At 39.4% G+C, this 19378-nt stretch overlaps 1 protein-coding gene and 1 long non-coding RNA gene across 4 annotated transcripts in view; both read left to right on the plus strand.

Annotated features, from left to right (window-relative positions):
* The window catches only part of LOC137469334 (uncharacterized), a 28184-nt gene extending 10022 nt beyond the window's left edge, over positions 1 to 18162 (plus strand). The window contains exon 2 of the long non-coding RNA XR_010996447.1: positions 18 to 18162. This is a non-coding gene — a long non-coding RNA (uncharacterized lncRNA). The remainder of the gene's footprint in view (positions 1 to 17) is intronic.
* GSK3B (glycogen synthase kinase 3 beta) overlaps positions 1 to 19378 on the plus strand; it is a 143839-nt gene that overhangs the window by 20724 nt on the left and 103737 nt on the right. The window lies entirely within an intron of this gene.

Here is a 19378-nt window from a genome sequence, read left to right on the forward strand (position 1 = left end):
TTTGAAATATTGAATAGAAGCATTGAATTTTCTGCTATGGAAAGAATTGTGAAGTATGTCTTTATTACTTTTTAGGAGTTGTTTCTTGTGTTGTGGTAATAGCTCTGAAGATGTCACCTTTGGTGTTACCAGAGTGTAAAACAATTTTCTTTGAGCCTCTCTATGGCAACTACATACCAAATGTAGTTGTTGATAAAATCTTGACTTCCATTCCATTCAAGTTCCTGCTTTGTTGGCTTTGTGTCATGATTTAGTTCCCTGTATGTGAAAGTTTGAAGTCCAAAAAAGGTAAAAGACGCGCTTTTTCTTCAAAGAGTTTTCCTATGACGAGTCTTCGATGTAAAATTTTATTTTCATCTCTAGGATTGCTGTATAGTAGCTGCAAGCCTTTGTAAGGCACTTGAGTCAAATTGTTGCTCATTGCCATTGAGCTGGTGGAAATGTGCTCTTTTGGCAGAATTTAATGTTACTTCACTGTGGTAGTACATACTTTGAAGCTGAAGAAGTTTATAAAAGTTGGAAGCTGTGTAGACACCAAACACCTTATTCATAAGTTGTTGAAATTCTTGTCTTCTGAAGAGGCTCTGGTCTCATGATTTTTTTTTTTTTCTTTTCATACAAGTGTGCTTTACTTCAGCAGCGACAATGTTATTTCATTGCAGTCAAGCTTTGCTACAGGCAGAGGAAATGTTGTTGGAGTTTGAGATGTTTAGTCTAAACCAGCTGCTCCTGAATTTGGGTCACCAAATGGATTGATCTGTGGTTAGTAGGGTGCTGTGTGCTGGGGTGGCTCCAGCTTCAGTAAACATCCTTATGGTTACAAACTTTTTTACTTTGTGGTAATGGTGGCAACTACTCTCCAGTGTTTTGCCTGAGATTGTGGTAAAATCAGTTTGTGGTGTTGTGGTAGCTTTTTATGTATTCTAGCTTGATTTGATGTTATGGATGGGCAATGTTGGAGTTTTCAGCTTCCCTGGCTGAGCATGTGCATTTCTGATAAGCAGAAGACACCAAGATTTTCTGAGAGGCTGTGTTTTGTAGGGCACTTCATCCTTTCATTCCACGTGGTTTACATTTTTATATTGGTTTTATAGAAATGGTATAACAAATATGTGGGATGTATATGGTGTGTCTTATCCTAAATTCAAGGTATACCAAAGTTGTTAAAATGATAATTTTTAGAATTAAGAAGATGAGGTGATATTCTCTTTTTTACTGCTTTAGTTGACTTAAAACTGCAACATGTTAGGTAAAATAGCATTTTTATTTAAAAACAGGTGTTGGTTCCTCTTTTGCTTCATAATTTTTTCCCTCCATCCGCTCATATGTGCATCTGTAAAACAGAAGATGTAATTTTGCTATCTTTTGGAATGTTGAAGTTCCAACTCCCTTGTTATTACAGTTCATGTTCTGCAGCCAGCAGTCCTGTACATTGTCTTCAGCTGATGGAATAACCCTGTCGGTGGAGAAACTTACGTCTGTTCTTTTTCTCAGATCCTTAATGATGTGATGTGCCATGTATAGCAAGTTCTTTTGGTAGAAGTCTTAGATATGATATAGGTTGATGACTGAATCAACAAAGACTGTGATTTGAAGAAGCAGTGAGGAGTTCTTTAATAATGTGTTTATGAAATGAGTAGTTCTGATCTGTTTAGACTATGTTCTGCTCAACTATTAGGTTGTATCTTTTAACTGTGATTATAAAGCCAACCATTTCCTTGTTGTGGAGGTAAAGCAGTTGCATTGACCTTGGCTGATCAGGTCAAGGTATATTTAAAGGTGAGTTGTGTATACACAATTTGAAGTGAGAATATCTGTGTGTAATGTATCTTACTTTAATCTTACTTAATTTTCCTCAGCCCTGTGTAGATAAGACCTTGGGATGTTTTTAGTATTATGATTTACTAGTTCAGGCAGCTGGTTATGTTGTTAATATACACCAGGAAGCAAATACTTACTGCATAGGTACCTCACAAGGTATCGTGAGGCAGAATTCAGGCATTCAGAGTAACTTATGCAATGTATACAGAGGTCTTCAAGTCATCAAGTTAGACAAAATGAATGTGGTAAATCAAACTATTAGGCCTAATGAGATAAGACATCAGTGTTCAGTGCATGCTTTTACTAGAAGATGAAGACCAACAAAGAATCGAAGGTATTACCAGGTGTCCTCATAACCTAATTTTTTCCCATAAACATTGCGATATTTTTTCCTTTTTTTTTCTTTCCTTCTCTTTTTTCTTCTGTCTTCAAATTACCACTGGAAGTGGGGACAGGGCACTTTGACATTAATGAACTGGCATTCAGCTGTAACCAAGTAAAGCTGTAGCTGCCTTGAATTGACCCTAACCGGTGACGTTACCATGTGTGAGTGAGCTCATAGGCACCACCACGCACTTCTAAGAATGTGCCACTGTGGAGTCATTCATAGTTCAGAGTCCTCTCTGTTGAATTTCACATCCTCCTACAAAATGTGTACAGGCAGAAGCAGCAGGGTAAGCAGACAGAAATAGAAAACCAAATTGTCAGTTCTCTAGATCTTGAACACTTTGAAACATATTGGCTTAGCTTTTGTATACTTACAGCAGCAGTCTGTTCTAACAACATAAAGGTTAGGAAATTAATTGTTCTCCTTGCTGTCCTCTTGATTAGGAGAAATTGACTTTTTTTTTTTTTTTTTTTGAGACCTTTTTTTTGGCTAAAGATTCCTTTGTCTCACTTAGAGCTGTTTCTCATTTAGTGATGTGTTCAGCTAGAGCATGTGTGAATGCTAATTTCCCAGGCTGTGTGTAGGTTGATTCCAGCCTGTCTCTGAAGTATTTCTCCCAGAAAACCTTGAGCACTTGTGGGTTGGTGGCTTTGCTGTTGAAATCTGTTAGGTGGCAGTAGCATTAAGAAAATGAAAGTAGTCAGTCCTCAGCAGTCTGGAATTCTCCATAGGGTGTAGAATTGAGGTAGATTGGTCAAATATCTCTTTAATGTAGATGGGTCTGCTTTAAATCTGTTTTGCTTTGCTAAAAAAAAAAAAGCTGAAGATTTCTACATCACTTTAGAGATTATGGTTTGGAAATAAACTCTCAAGTTAGAGTTACATTTATTTATAGCTTCAGATGGTTTTGTAATATTTTTATCTGTTGCTACTTTCATTATGGCCTGTCATACTTAGATGTAGGTAGCAATTGGTGGCAGAGGTGTCCATTGGTATAAAAAACCACATCTGGCTTGCAGTTATAATTCAGTTTGCAGTCTGAATGTCTACTTCATACACAAACAGCTGCAAACATGGAATGACGGTACTGCCAAAGACATAGCTCTAACTATTACAAATTTACTAAGGGTATGTTGTCAAGATTTTAAAACATGCAGCGCGCGACAGGACAGGTAAAGAAATTTAAATCAAATATAGGTGGAAACAGCCCTGCAATCCTTCAAAGCAAAAGTTCGGAAGTTTGTAGGCAGAAGTTTTGTATGGAGTAGATTTCTGAGCAGTTGTATTGGGTTTGTGTGGGTATGTTTTGGTAGCAGGGAGGCTGCAGGGCGGCTTCGGTGAGACCCACCCAGAAGCTTCTCCCATGTCCAACAGAGCCAATGCCAGCTGGCTCCAAAACAGACCAGCTGCTGGCCAAGGCCATTGGTGACGGTGATAGCAGCTCTGTGATGACATTTTTAAGAAGGGGAAAAATACCTATGCAATAGGAATGGTAGAGTGGAGTGAGAATATGTGCGAATCAGCCCTGCAGACCAAGATCAATGCACAAGGAGAGGGAGGAGGTGCTCCAGGTGCCAGAGCAGAGACTGGCCTGAAGCTGGTGATGAAGGCCCTGGTGAGGCAGATTGTGCCAGAGATCCATGCAGCCCATGGAAGAATCCATGCTGGAACAGGTGGATGCCAAAGAAGGCTGTGGCCCTGTGGGAATCTGGCATTGAAGAAGGCTCCTGGCAGGACCTGTGGAGAGAGGAGCCCATGCTGGAGCAGGTTTGCTGGCAGGACTTGTGACCCTGGGGGTACCCACAGTGGGGCAGTTTGTGAAGAATTGCTGCCTGTGAGCAATACTGGCATTGAAGAAGTTCATGGAGGACTGTTTCCAGTGAGAGGGACACCATGCTGGATCAGGGAAGAGTGTGAGACCTTCCTTGAGGAGGAAAGAATAGGCAGAGGCAACAGGTGATGAACCAACTGCAGTCACCATTTCCTGTTTCCCTGCACTGCTGTGGGGAAGGAGGTAGAAAACATTGGGACTAAAGCCTGTAAAGAAGGAAAGAGAAGGAAGGGTAGGGAGAAAGTGTTAATGAGATTAATTTTTATTTCTCATTATCCTGCTCTGCTTTGATTGGTAATAAACTAATTTTTCACCAAATTGAGTTTGTGTGTGACAGTAATGGGGGAGTAATCTCTTCTTGTCCTTATTCTCAACCTGTTAGCTTTTAGCTATATTTTTTCTCTCCCATGTCCAGCTGAGAAAGGGGAGTGATAGAGCAGCTTTGGTAGGCACCCGGTATCCAGCTGGAGGCTGGATTCCACCACAGCATTGGAATTAGTGATGCCCCCTTTATAGGGATTTGCCCAGTCTTATTTATTTATATGCTGTAACTTGGTGACCTTGGTTTCATCCTCTCACAGGCAGAGAAAGCATGGACCTTGACTTGTCTGGAGCAGAGCATGTTTTTGCTGGTGCCTGGTATGCTGTTCAGTTGGCTCCCTGCTGCCAAGCAGGATGAAAGAGCTGGGGGAGTATTCCTGGTTTACTGATTGACTGGGGATCCAAAATGTCTCTGAGATTTCTGCTCTATCAGACTGGGCTGATAATGACCAATGAGGTCCATGTTTTTGTCGTGGGGAGGAAAAACAGATGGGCAAACTAGTGACCAAATAAACTTAATTAGCTCAGGAAACCAGTTTAAGGGCGGGCAGTGGGGTAACCAAGATTCTGAATCTACAGAAAAAAACCAGAGTAGAATACAAAATGCAGAAAAGTCGAGATTAACTTGGCTTATAATTTGTCCCTTAAGGCAAAAGTTTAATTTTTTTATCCAACATATCAATTTGCAAGTTATATTTTAATCCCTATCATTACACTGAGTGCCTTGCAAGCATTTCCTAATGAATCTATCAGGGAATGTTGCCTCCTAAAGAAACTGTCAGCCAGAAAGACCGGCTCACTGTGTGAGGCTTTCAGTTCAGTCCTGAGGTCTTCCCAGTTTTTACTTTTGTTATCTTCATCCCAGTTTTTAGTCTTGCTTTAAGTCACAGGACAGTTTTTCATTAATAGTGGAGAGACAAAAGTTGATTCATGGTACTTCTGTATGGCAATGCCTGTTGTGAGGTGAACTCTAAACAAGTGCTTGGTTGCAGAGCTTCTGCAAGCTTTGGTTCTTGTCATCCTGACAGGGAAGAAAATAATGAGAATAGGGTGAAGAGCATCAGCAATATTTTACTGGTGAAGAAAACATGGAAGCTGGGAGGTCTGGGTTGATTTGCCACCTCCTGCTGTTGCTGTCCTGGGACCCTGAGCAAACTGTATGTGCCTGGCTGCCACTCTGCTAGCTCTGAGTTTTTAAGAAGTGGTGCCTATGCTGTGGAAAGCCCTGGTGTGGTCAGTGTGCCAGTATAGAGAAACTTTATCTCACATGCAATTTCTTATTCCATGTGGAACTGGCTATACCGGTGTAAAACTGCCTTTATAACCTTATGATTTTATCCATGGTAGGGTTCTTACTGTTCAGGCAATACTGCTGTCTGATGCAGGCAAATAGTGTTTTGTCCAGTGCCTCAACTCAGACAAGGGATTAATGGCCTTTTCTTATATTATCAGATATTCTGAGGCCAGTTACAGTTTATGAGGCCCTTGTGTGTTACAGTGATAGGGACCCGAGGGTATGGACATGTGACCAACCCTTGCAGGTCAGCTGAGTGAAATGCTACATTTCCATAGCTGTGTGTGTTCCCTCAGAGCCACAGGAAAATAAAGTAAATAAAGGGCAGTGGAACTATCTCAGGGCATGATGGAAAGCTGTAGCACACTATTCTATAGTAAGTTCAATCACATAATTTCTACATGATGGGTTATTTGCATGTCCATTTTCTGAAGGAGGGAGTCACAGTCCACCTGAGACTGTTTCTTCATAAGACTTTGGGAAGGAACTGTAGCATAGATTGTAAGTGTTTTATACTTAGGACCCAGTTTCTGTGGTAACATGTGGGGGAGTAAGAAGTCTCTTGTACCAAGACAGGATGACGCTGCCAGAATATAATCCTTTCTGGGGCCACACTCCAGTTCTTACCCTTGAGGTCAGAGGTACAGATTGCAATGTGCATAGATGTATAGGACTTCCCTGTACAGCCAAAGGGAATGCTACCAAGGACTGCTTAAGATTTGTACAAATCTGCTTTTTCCAGAGGTCATAATGTAGCTGGAAAATAGTTCATAAATAGTATGTAATAACAATTATTTTTCTTCTTAGTTAAGTACTGTGGCACTGTAATCCAGTATGCATTGTTCTATACAAGTTTGAAGTAATTTAGGTAGGAAGAGGTAGGGCAGCTTCATCTCAGTACTTCCGGAAGATAGTGACTAAACATCCTCTTCCTTTCCTTGCCTCTGAATCCCTGCTGAGTACAGTTACTTCATACTCTATGTCTGTAGTCTCCTCTCCTCGTCTCTTCCACATTTGTTAGTTTTAATCTGTTTGTGGGAGAGATGAAATCTTTTGAGTGTACTTCTGAGAAGTCTGGGTGGCTTCCTTTCAAGCTAGAGGTCTTCCCTACTCAGATTTGCCAGTATAACTCAATCTGAATGGAATCAACAATCTGAACTTGAAGCCTGACTGCTTAGTCCCTTTCATCTGTTCTGTGTTTTCAGTCTTGCCAGGCATGGTAGTTTTCCTTTTGTCTTCCTTGTCTAAATAACCGTTGATTAAAATTAATAACCTGTTGATTGAAAGTAATTTCATTACTGTATTTTAAAACTTTAATAAGGGATGTGGCATTTTATTTTTTCTCCTTTTTCTTTTGTAAGCATATTCTCATTTTTCTTTTTGGCACATTTGCTCTCTTAGTTTTCCTTTATTGTTCTCTATCTGCCTTCCACAAAACATGTTCCTTTTTCTCTCCAGGTATCACTACTTCTGTGGCTACTGAGCTTTCCTTTGTTGACTTGGCATCTTGCACATCAGCTTCTGTTGTTACTAATGAAGTTTCCTTTCTTGTTTCTATTTGTGAAGTGTGTGGGATGCCATTCTTTCACTGCAGTCTGTTGTGTGATACATTGGCTGTAACTCCTGCTTTTGTCACTACTTGTTTACCACTTCAAGTAAAGATTGTGAGAAATGGTGTCTATCCTGACTTGAGGATGAGTCATACTCACACATAATAGAAGGCTAGTTTTTCATCATTTGAGCAAATTAATTTTGGTCACAGTATCTGTAACAAAACATCTGATGTGAAACTTCTGATAAAGTCAGTTTTGACGAGCCAGCTGCCACGGGAATCAGTGAATTATAATGAAATAAGTTACAACAACAAAATAATTAACTACTTCTCTATCAGCACCTTGCTCATGAGACAGGAGAGAGCCAGCAGACTGTTCTTCTAAGCCTTTCTATTTTTCTGAGAAGTGGTGGCCAAATAAGTAGATGCTCTCAGGAGGGCATAGAAATTACAAGCCTCTGTTGTAATGGTTTTTCTACTCACAGTGCACACCTCTGATGTATTTTAGGCCCAGAAATTACTTTTCTAAGAGAACTACTCAGGTCAGAGCCTATTTGAGTTTACCCCTAAAAGTCTTCTAAATCAATGACATTATGTAATAGATTCTGAGCCACCTTCCCTGTTTTCTGTTCAAAATGATTTTTCAGGAACAGCACATAGTAGCAGTAACTTATACAGTAGGTCAAAAATGCCCTTATTTGTTTTTGAATCCTTTGAAGTAAATGATACATATAAATATTTGCAGATTTTTCTCATGATATCAAAATGGACTTCCACTACTGGCCATAGTCCTACTCCTTCTGATGTGGTCTCACAGGAGCTTAAATGACCACACAGCAAGCTGGTTGAAATTGCTTATTCATCAGAAAGTTAATTCTGAGAGTAAACAGTTTTCTGCTGGGGTAGTGAGTTGAATTGGCTTATTTTTGTAGCTATGATGACAAGGGATGGGACAGACTGTATGGCTGGGGGGAGAGGGAGGGCAGAAGGGTGTGTCCCTTCTGATGACAGCAAAGTATTAAGTATTAGGTCACCTTAGCAGCCTTGTTTAACCACACCCGTAGCAGCGTAGTTAAAGACTAAAGGCATTGCATGTTTGTCCTGGAGAGCTGGCAGACATCCTTCCTTGAGTAGCAGTTTCCTTCCTTAGATGAAAACCTGCAGTCAGATTCTCAGACACAGGTCTGTGTGCAGGTCACTTGCCTCATATGATGGTGACAGTAGGTTAAAACTGCTTAGAGCTGAGGTTTATCATGGCAGGTGCTGGGAAACACTACTTGAAATAGCTTTTCATGTTGCATTCATACTGATTGTTGAAAAAAACAGAGACAACAAAGACTGGTGTTTTTTTGCAAGTAAATGTCCGTAGTTATGACTTGAAACAGCAAGGTTTCAGCTTCATTCAGTGAATAACACTTTTTTCTTAATGTTTCTCAATGTGTTCTTACCACCCCTCTCTCCTCAACCAAGAAACAAACGAGGGTGAAGTGCTTGTTTCAGGTACCAGTGAAGATTACACTTCGATTACAATTTGTGTCAACTATAAGGAAAGGAGGGGGATGGAAGATGGGTGCACTTGCCAAAGAAATCCTGGCAGTACCTAGAGATCTCTCTTGGCATTACCACTGCTTTTTAAGATAGTGGAATAGGTAAACAGGCTTCAGACAAGGCCTGGTATGTGGTGAGCTGTACTTGGCAGCTGGTTACTTGTACCTAGAGTTTTTTGTGGAAGAGTAGCTGTTGTGGTGCACCAGTTGACTTGCTGAGTGTAGAAGCTTCTGGTCAGGTTTTATATTTGGGGATTTTCTTAAATACAGACATGATGTCTAGTCAGATACTGCTGTCTATATGTGACCTAATTAAAATACGTGTTTTGTATTTTGTGCGTACTAGTCATATTTTGTGACTAGTTTAAGGGTGGAATTAACAGCATTTCAAAGACTGATAGACTTTTGGTGCAGCAATATTAAGTTAATTTTTTTTATAACTGCAGATAATTCTTGGGAGTGATTTTTATGAAGGAAATTATTTTGGTGTTTAAGGGCATTCAGATTTTCAGCTTTTTGCTTTGCAAGGTGGGTATCAAGCCTATCAGAGACCAGCTGAAAGCAGGCATTTAAAGTAATTTTATGCACATGAGGCATTCACCTCACGTGCTGAAACTTGTACTTAAAGGGAAGAATTGGAAAGCTCTTGCTTAAAGCTTACATTCTTCAGCCTGTGCTACTGGTAGTGTAACATTTCTTGTAACTACACTCAGCTTGGAAAAATCAGTTGAAAGAAACTGATTTCTGAAATTCAGCAAGCAGTTCCAAAGATGATGCACAATCAGTTCTGCTGTTTGCCATCATGGAAGTAATCACCTTCTCTCTTCCAGTTTGGCATTTGGAGATGTGGCAGTCCAATTAGAAGTGTGAAGCTGTCTTGGTTTAGATGCACACATGGAAGTTAAGTGTTGTCTGTAAGCAGTAGCGTTTATTCCATGCAAGTAGCTGGAGAGTGGGGAGGTAGTACAGGACTCTTTCTTACTTCATGCTTCATTCTCCTGATATTAAGTGTGTATGATTCATGTTTGTGTGTTTTATATGTTGTTTGTATGGTGTTGAATGCTGTGATAAGTGGAAGGCATATCTGCAGTTGTCATATGTCAGTGTATGACAGTCTTTTTCTGAAAACTTGTCTGTATTACAAAGACATTTTTAACAGCTGTGTGAATTACAGGATGAAATGAAAATTGTGTTTGAATGGAGGGGTACTTTAAGAAATAGTTCTAGAATTTGGTATCCCTTTTGGGAGAAGATGATGCGTTTTGCTGTACAAGAAATGTACATGTTTTGAGTTGCTTTTTCTGATGTACAGAAATACTCAGTGCTTTCTAGTCCATCCTTTAAAAAGCATCTATGCTGAAGGCATTAAAAATGACACTCAAAAGCTGCTATAATTGCTCCCATAAACTTGGATTAGGAGCTTTCAACTTCCCTATGAGTTCTGGAAACTTTACAAGCACTTGCTCAACTTTTGAAAGAAGAATATGTTGCAAAAAAGAGGTGTTCTCTTGAGGCGTATACACAAGCAAGTACCAAAGTGGCACAGCGGGTGATGTACCTGGAGATATCGCCAAATGGAGAGGACACCAATCTTACCAGTCTGAATGGGTTGTTGGCTGCCAGGTAGTTTGCCTTCAAGGTTGGGAGCACCTCTTAAAAGGTAGTCAGAGGCTAAAATTGACTTGGATTTTAATGTAATGACAGTCTAATAATTGACTTTGTGAAAGCAGTTTCCAGCTTGCTAGCTGGTGGCCTTGTGTCTGGTCCTGGCATCAGACTGGTTACTGCAGTTACCAGTTACACTGGTTACCTCTGGCTCATGTGTTTCAGGAGTGCCAGTGCTGGTGAGGGGACAGCAACTTTGTGTGCCTCTCGGTCTGTAGTTCCTTACAGTTTGGGAACTGATTTTTTGCACCCTGGCCTTTAGGTGGGATGTGTTTAAATTCTGAGAGATTTTAAAGCCTAATGAATAATGAATTAATTATGAATAATTTTTGCCCCCATGCCACAGGAGCAGGATATTTGTGATTGCTCAATGAATTTGCAGTAAAGCAGGGTAGATGTTCAGTAACTCTGCTGGGAAGAGGATCATGCTGTTTGCACACCTGTGTGCAGAAGTTTGGGAGTATGAGTTGTGATGGGTTCTTTCCTAGCTGCAGGACAAACACTCTGTAGACCAGCATTTGACTGCTTTTTATGGACAGTGATGATTCGTACACAAACTTGAATTTGCCTTAATCACAGAGAGGCTGTACAGCTGCAAAGAAGGCTGAAATAAGGTCAGTGTCTGTCACTCACCTTTTGAGATAGATTGGAGTATGTTGCTGGTCATGAGGAGAGATACACTTTCCCATGTGAGGGAATTGGAAGGAGCAAACTAGAGGCTGGCGCTGTAATTCTGAGGCACAGATAGGGAAGAAGCAGGACAGGAGAAGAACTGAAAGGAGCAAAGTAGATCTGAAAATTGGAGTAAATGGAGAAAGGATATGGGAATACAAATTAGGGAAGAGATAATGAAACTGGGTAGAATAAGGTTTAGGTGGACATAACTAGTCTTGAACATTATGCAAGTTTGGTACATTCATTTTAGTTTAAGTTCAGTAAGCCCACCAGATTTGTGAAGCAAACATAGTGCAGTTTGATAGGAGTTTGAACTTGTGCTTGCCCTCTGAGTAAACCTAGATGTGCTGAGCTCCAGTTGGCCATGTTTTGCAGTGAAACAATCAGAAACAGCCTGTTGTGCCTACTGTTGTAATTGTCAAGTGTTCACAAACAGAATTACGACACTGCAGGCTTGAGGTGGGACAAGGAAGTTTTTGTCTTTATGGTTAAGCCTCTTTTTATTCCCCATGATTCTTGCTTAATTATGAGATGTGGGTTGCTTTTAAGGAGAGCTGAGTTTATGGTATGATAAGTAACTTCAGACTCTATAAAAAAGACGGCTGCCTATTCCAGGTAGTAGTAATAAACATAGGGCTTTGTAGCCTTTTTAACTTCAAGGGATTTTATTTTATCACTTATTTTCTTATCTCTGTTAGTTAATTGACAGAATCTCAATGTTTGTGTTAATTCCTGGGCTTCTTTGCTGTTATGTGTTGTCTCTACCCATTACAATGGTAAGTAATTCTTGGTGTTTTCCTTTCTGTTTTTGTTGCTCTATTTTGTGTTTGGAAAAGCCCCTGAATTACCACTTACAATATTTCTCCAAACAGTATGGTAAACTTAAGTGAAGAGAGGATTCTATAGATAGACTGCCTTACAAATTAAACAACTATGGAAAGTCTTCCCAGTTCCTCCAGTTGAATATGTGATGATAAAAATAGTGCAGAAATTGATCATCTTGCTGATTTCTGTTCTCTGGAAGAAGACTGTTGGTCTTGTCATAGAAAAGAAATACTGTTTTGTTTGGACTTGAAGTATTTTTTATACACTTATCTCACTTTATTTAAAAAAAAACATGATTTAAGTGTTGGAGTTAATCACAAAAGTTACCCTGTTAAACTGTTAAAGGTTATGTGGTCAGGCATAAGTAACACAAGAAAAATAAAATGAGCTGAAGTCATGCAAGCAGAAGATGTAGGTGGCCTCTGGTAACAGGTTCAATGACTTCGTACTGTGATATCATAAACACTGTGTTCAGGAAACTGCTTACATTTGAAGAATAAAAATGTGCAGTGTGTGTAGTAAAACATTAACAAGTCAGCATTTAGTGTTAGTATATGGAAAATCCTGAGTTATATCCTTAGAATGGCTAGGATATATTGCAAAACCTCATAATCTTAACATTGTTTTCAACACCCATCCATCAAAACACTGAGGTTACTAATGTCCTGTGAATCAGAAGAACTGTGTAACTTGTGGAGCAAACAAAAATTCATAATTTCTTCAAGGAGCTTTTACTGTGATCAGTGATAAGGATTTGAATTGTGTGCATGTAATGATTAGAAATGGGCTTTTGAACAGTGTAGTCTCTCCATCATGCCTTTGCAACATGGCAGTTCCGTCCATATCCTTTTGAAGGAGCTGGGAAGTTTGCATCCTTCTCCACAAGACTCTTAACATGGCTGACCTTCATTTTATGCTTGGACTTGAACTACTCTTTCAGAAAGCTGTAAATCTAATTTTTGCAGCAACGTTGGGGTAAAACAAATGAAATTGATACCCATTAGTGAATGATTTGGTGGATTTGAGTGTATTGTCATCTTGGCATTTTCTTTTTTTAGGTCAGGTTGACTTTTTCTTACTTTGGTTTGGCGTTTATTTATTTTCCAACCCAAGGTGAGCAAAGACATTAGAATGGATGCTTATCATAGTTATATGAAATGTAATATTTGAGAATTGTGGACTTCCAAGGTACCCTAGTTTAAATACGTGGACAGAAACGGACTTATTTTAAAAAGCCACTTTTCCTAATTTAATTCTTTAGTAAAGCATAACTTGTTGCTTTTATACCTGCCTGTTGTTAAATGTGTGGATGTGTTGTTAAAATGACAATAGAAGCATTTAAGTGGGGATGAAACCCTTGGTCTTTAGTACCTTTGTAGTGTTTGGGGTATTCACAAGTGCTGTTATTCCGAAGCAAGCAGTTGTTTGTGGTTATAGAGCTTCAGGCTGGGTTCTCTGTGTTGCCACTTAAATGGGTGATTTCTTTCACTAGAATCTAAACACATGGAAAAGCCCCGAATAATTTTTCTTACAGTTTATCTGTTGTTGCCATGGGTGCTTGTTCCTCACAGCCTGCAAATGGAGTGAGAGAGAGCATGGTCTTGTAGCAGATTCTGCTGGTAGATGGTTTGGTCTCCGCAGCTTCCCAAGGCCCTGGAAGTTGTCACTGAAACCCATTTCCAGCAGGGCTCAGGCTGCTGACCCAAGGCGAGAATTGCACTGGATCGCTTGGTCCTACAAGAGCAGCTGTTTCCACATTCAGCATGGCTGATCAGAGCAGCTACTCATTCAGGGTCTGTCTGTGTTGCCAGGTCTCAGCTCAGCCCAGTGACTGACCGCTGGGTAAGAGTTTTATTGTATGCAAGCTCTTGTCTCAAGGGAAAAAGAGGTTGTGTGCGCCAGGCCTGTCTTCTGTGTTATCCATCACAGCATCGTGTAGTGCTGAAAGCTGTTTTCAGACCATCTTGTAAAGAACAAGATAAAAGTAATATTAATGTGTACTGGGTGTGTACTACTGCCCTGAAACTCAGTCCAGAGGAGGAGGCAGCTCTGCCCAGCTGCAGAGGACCCAGTAAATGAGGTTTGGGTCAGAAGAGCAGGCTGTAGATCTGTTCAGAAGCAGAAATGAGGACGAGAGCCTCGCTATCACCCCGCTCTGTGGCACTCATTTCCAGGGCAGAGGGAATACCAGTAAGGCTGCTTTGTTTGCTAGTACTTGAAACCAGCCATGTGCAGGTGCTTGATGTGGCCTCCTCTCTTTTGAAGAAACTTAGGTGGCTGAGATACTGGCCAGTGACTCAGTGTTTTAAGCTTGTTATTTCTGTTCCTTCTCATTTAAGATTTAACTGGAGAGGATGGGCATTTGTGAAGAATCAGATAGCTTTTCAAAGCTGTGTTTTACTCCAGGTAGAATTCCCTTGAGATGACGTCAAGGAGCAATAACTATGGTTGGTCACACAGCTGGGAGCAGGCAACCCACTTCTAACCTGGGCTGCCTTTGCTGATGTTGAAGCTCTCAGAGATGGAGCCTGTGGCACAGAGGTGTTTAGCTGTTTTGGGACCAAGATTTTCTTGAGTCTTAGGTATCCAGAGTAATATGCAATTGAAATAACTAAGATTCGTATCTTCCTTCTCATTCTTCTGTATCCTGAAAACCAGGCTTCTCACCACACCTTCTTTAGAATCTGTACTTTTCTGAGGCCTGTCTCCTTGTAATAATACAATGAAAATTACATAATGAAATTGTATTTTAATAAGTTTTCCTGGGATATTAAGCCAGTTTGAAATATTTCATTTTAACATTTTCTTTTCCAGTTTTGATTTAGATGGTAAGAAGTACCATACTGAGTCAGATATTTGGTGTTTGTAGAGCCAAATACGTGGTCTTCAGCTGTAACAGTCGCATTGCTGTTTAGGGAGTACAAGTGAGCATGGCCATTCTGTGACTCACTATCCTCCCACTTTTCTAGGATCCAGTCATCAGACTGGGAACATTAGAGGCTGCATCCTTGTCTGCTCCCTTTAGTGTCTGCTCACACTCCTGAGATAGCAGATTTCCAATGTTCTTTACAAGCTGTGTTGATCTTACGTACTGCCATCAAGTATTTACTGCCATTCAAGTAAGCTTTGAATATGTTACACCCTCCCACCCCCATCATCTTGCATTCATTTTGAAGAGCCCCAGCCTCTTCAGTCTTTTCTTCCAAGGCAGCTAATCCTTTAACTGACCATTTCTATACCTTTTAAAAAGTTACTTTGCCCTGCTCATATGCTATTCTTGTCTCCATATCTTGGTTCTTAAGACTGCAGTGCACTAAATTTTTACATAGCAGCACAAAAACTTTCTGACTTGTTCTGAGTTCTTCTGGAATTGGTTATGTCCAATATCTAGATGACATTTTAGTGCATGTTACACAGTGAGCCTGTAATTTCAGGACTGTCAGTCATGACTTCAGGATCACTTCTTTGAATTGTAAACTCCAGCTATAAATTCAGTATGGAAGCCTAACGTATTCCTGCATGTTCCACCCCACCCCCCCCCCAATTTATTTTTGTAGATCTGTTTGCATTCTGCATTGAAGCTCATCTACTACACTTTACTTACTCAGTTTAGTGAGGGCCTTCCAGAGTTCACAATTACTGCCATTGCAGCTGGCTGACCTGAAAAAGCTTAGCCTTATCTGCAGACTTGGAGGATTTCACTGTGCACATCTATCTAGGTCAGTGAAGATGTTGAATAGAATGATTCCTAGCAATGCTGCCAGGTCAGTTCCACTATTGACTCTTCTCTGTAGTGGAAAGTTGACTATTAAGTCTCACCATGCCTTCCTAGTCTTTAGCCAGCTTTTTGCTTATAATTGGATCTTTCCTCTATAGCCTTGACTTTTTGCCATAGACTGTTAAAGGAGCAGTCTGAGCTTTTTGCAAGTCAAAGTATGTGTTTTCCTTGGATTTCTTTTACCTGTTTGCTTGGAGTGCTAACTGGATGTCTCTTAGCCAAAGGCATATTCAACTTGTTTCAGCAGATTGTTTGCTATGCTCTTAATATTGGCAGTCTTGCCATGGATGGAGATTGCATTTACCCATCTGTAGCCCTAGAGACTCTCACTGGAGAATTTATTTGGAGAGCACTTATTGAAGAACTTGAGAAAAACTTGCATGTTATGAGAAGTTTCCTCTCCTGACTCAGTGTGCCCAAAAGCATAGGTTTGGATAATATGAAATGAAAACTCAGTTATAATTAGAGCAGTCCTGCAGATTTTTAACTACACTCTGTTACAGGGCAGATTAGACCCAAACTGGGCAGATGGCTTTATGTAAATATCTATGTGACTTACAGTTCTAGTACATTAATTCTGGTTTTTAAAAAAAGGCACAACTGCTGAGCCATTCCTAGTGCTTGTGTTACGTGTCTTTTCTGATAGTGACAAGAATTATCTGTGTTAAGACTAACAAGCCCCTTACCTCTTGGTGCCTGTTTTTTTTTTTTTTTTTTTTTTTTTGGTACAGATTTAAATTAGTTTTCCTAGTGGGGGAGGCTGTCTGTCCTTGACCTGTTCCATCCCCCATGCTAGGGTGGTTTTTTTTTTGGTTTTGGTTTTTTTTTTTTTTTTTTTTTTTTTTTGTTTTGTTTTGTTTTGGTTTTTTTTTTCACTTTTCTTCATTGGTATTTATAGCATAGCCACACAAACATTTTCATCAGCATGGTTTAGAGTGTGATGGATTATGATAGAGGGGAGAGCTGTCACAGTGTGTGGAGACTTTTTAATCTGATTTTAGCTACCAGACAAAAGCAACATGGAACTACAATATCAACTAGTAAGTTTGTATGTAAAACCCATCAAGTTAGGAGTTCTAATCCTGTTCTTCATAAAAAATTGCTTTGCAGTTGTGACTGCTGTGATGATTCTAATTTTATTTTCATGAAGTTCACTGCAACCCTTTTCTGGTACAGTGTAATTGTTTAAGTGCAAATATGTAACATGCAGTAAATGTTGAGTTGTGGCCATAGGGTAATAGAATGTTGAACTCCTGTAGCATTGCTTTGATCTAGAAAGACGTGTGTTGGTGACAGTGAGTCATTATTGAATCCTGATAGGAAATATGGAAGACAGCAAATTGCTTTTCTGCTTGAATTAACTTTTATGTTGCATTCAGATTGCTCTCGTTGATGCTGAAGCTGAAATAATAGAATGTGAAACACCACACACGTGTAAAACTGCAATACGTTGTACCAGCGTGTGATAACCTACTTGCAAGGGATGTTCTAGTGCCAAAGCTCAGCCATCATTTTGGAGATGGGAATGATGGCTGTGAAACCCTGGAGCTCAACCTGTTTATTGGAAGCTTACAGGTGTCCTTATATTCACTAATTTTTGTCATAAGGGAAAAATCCTGTTAAATATTTTGTTTCTCATAATTGGACCGATTTAAGGTGATTTTTTGAAAGATGGATTGTCTGTATTGTGTTGATCATGGCCACAGATTAAACTGAATGTGTTTTGTAGACAATTGTTCTGTCCTGTGTGGATTCTGTGGAGACTTCTGTATCTGATGGGGTAAATGGGATAGGATGGAGTGTGGAATTTAAAGGAGTTACTTAGAACTATTAAAAACCAGTGTATCTAATCTGCTATGTTGAAAACCACTGCACTGGTATTCTCAAGATGTTTTTCTAATGGTGCAGAAATCTGTGAATGCTGTTGTTGTTTGTTCTGGTGACTGATTTTTTTTTTTTTTACCTAGTGATGTTTCTTACATGAGCATGGAGACCTAAGATACTTTATGATTTTCTTGGAGAATGTGTTCCTATCTTAGCTGTAGATCTTTCTGTTTTAATATATCAAGGAAATAAAGAACTTCTTGGTTTTAAGAAATAATTAATTTGATAGAGCTTTCTTGCATAAGCCACATTGTGCTTCCAAGCCTTAAAGACCACAGATCTTGTAATTACCAAGGGCATTTTCTCCTCTGGATACAATTTCTAATTCTGTAATAGAATGCTCTGGCTTTCTGCTCTTGAGGCCTCATTTTGTGTCTAGATTCTTTAGTGATGAAGAGACCTTCTGAAGTACTTGGAATTGTGGAGAACGCCAATTTTTATTCATCCTATACAAGTATGATACCTTATGTCCATTTATTCATCTGATCCCAGTTTTCTGAGGACTAATTCTGCTGCCCTGGCAAATGAGCTAAGAGTAAAGGTAGATGAAGATCTGTCATTGGGATAGATGGCAATCAACTGTTAAACTAAAAACCCCATCTTTGAGTAATGTCAATATTGCCATAATCTTTGGTGCTGGAAATGGCGTGAATTTGGGTTTGAATATTTCCCACCCATCTACTTTTGCTGAATGCCCACGTTAACCACTTCCGATCAAGAGCAATAGATATAAATATTGGAAAGTTTTGCTTTGTTGCTTTATTTGTGATGCAGGCAGCAGGCACTACTACATCCAGTAGTTTGTGTCTGCCATGTTAGCTGTCAGAATCTTTGGATGTGACAAACTAGAAGGAGCAGTATTTGAATTAAAAAGTAGATTGTATTTTCAGGTCATCTTACAGAGAAAATAAGTATTTTGCAAACATTATCACTAATTACAAAATTGTGTACCAACTCAATTACATGCTTCAAGGAAGATACTGGGAAAAGAGGTGGCTCTTTTAATTGCACACTGAATTGTAGGGCTGTTTGATTTTATCAAGAATCCAAAGTGAAGTATTAGATGTTTTCTTATATGCAAGTGTAACGAAAAACTGAATCCTGGGATCATTTCTTGGCAGATAAAGGACAATTACTGATTTGATTGTTACAAAAACATGTTTATTCAGAAGAATGTTTCTATTAGAAGAAAAAGAGAGTGTTCTTTGTCATAACTTTATCTAAGCTGAAATATGAGCAATTTTTTCTGCTTTTTGTTGGGTTTTGACATAGTTTTTAAGATGACAAGTCTCATCTTGCCTTTGCCAAAATCCTTCTCCCATAAGTTGGATTTATGCATTTATTATCTCTCCTACAGTGCCAGGCTGTAATGTCTTAATGAAATTTCATTGTGGGTTTGTGGTTGAGTGGCTGCTACTGTGGAAAATAATTTATATTTGAGACTTCCTCTCTCAGCTAGGATGCAAGCATTCAGGCATATTCTATATGCTCAAGAATTTTTCAAGAATTAATTTCTTCTCAACTCTTAGTGCTACTTTATAATTTTATATTGTTGTGACCCTCTCCTATTCCCAAATTCATGCTAAGTGTTTTTAATCTTAGTTTATTTAGTCTATTTAAAGACACCAGCTTAGATTACATTGTTTCTGTCCAATTGGAAGGTGAAAGATTAATTTATGAGCAAGATGAAGACTAATGCCATGTAATAAAAAATGCCTGGATGCTGGGTAATATGCCTTAGCTGGCACATGCCTTAGCCATCCTGGTCTTTGAACAGAGTTGTCACTACTTGCTACT

This window comes from Anomalospiza imberbis, chromosome 2, assembly GCF_031753505.1.
Source record: "Anomalospiza imberbis isolate Cuckoo-Finch-1a 21T00152 chromosome 2, ASM3175350v1, whole genome shotgun sequence".
NCBI classification, from domain to species: Eukaryota; Metazoa; Chordata; class Aves; order Passeriformes; family Viduidae; genus Anomalospiza; species Anomalospiza imberbis.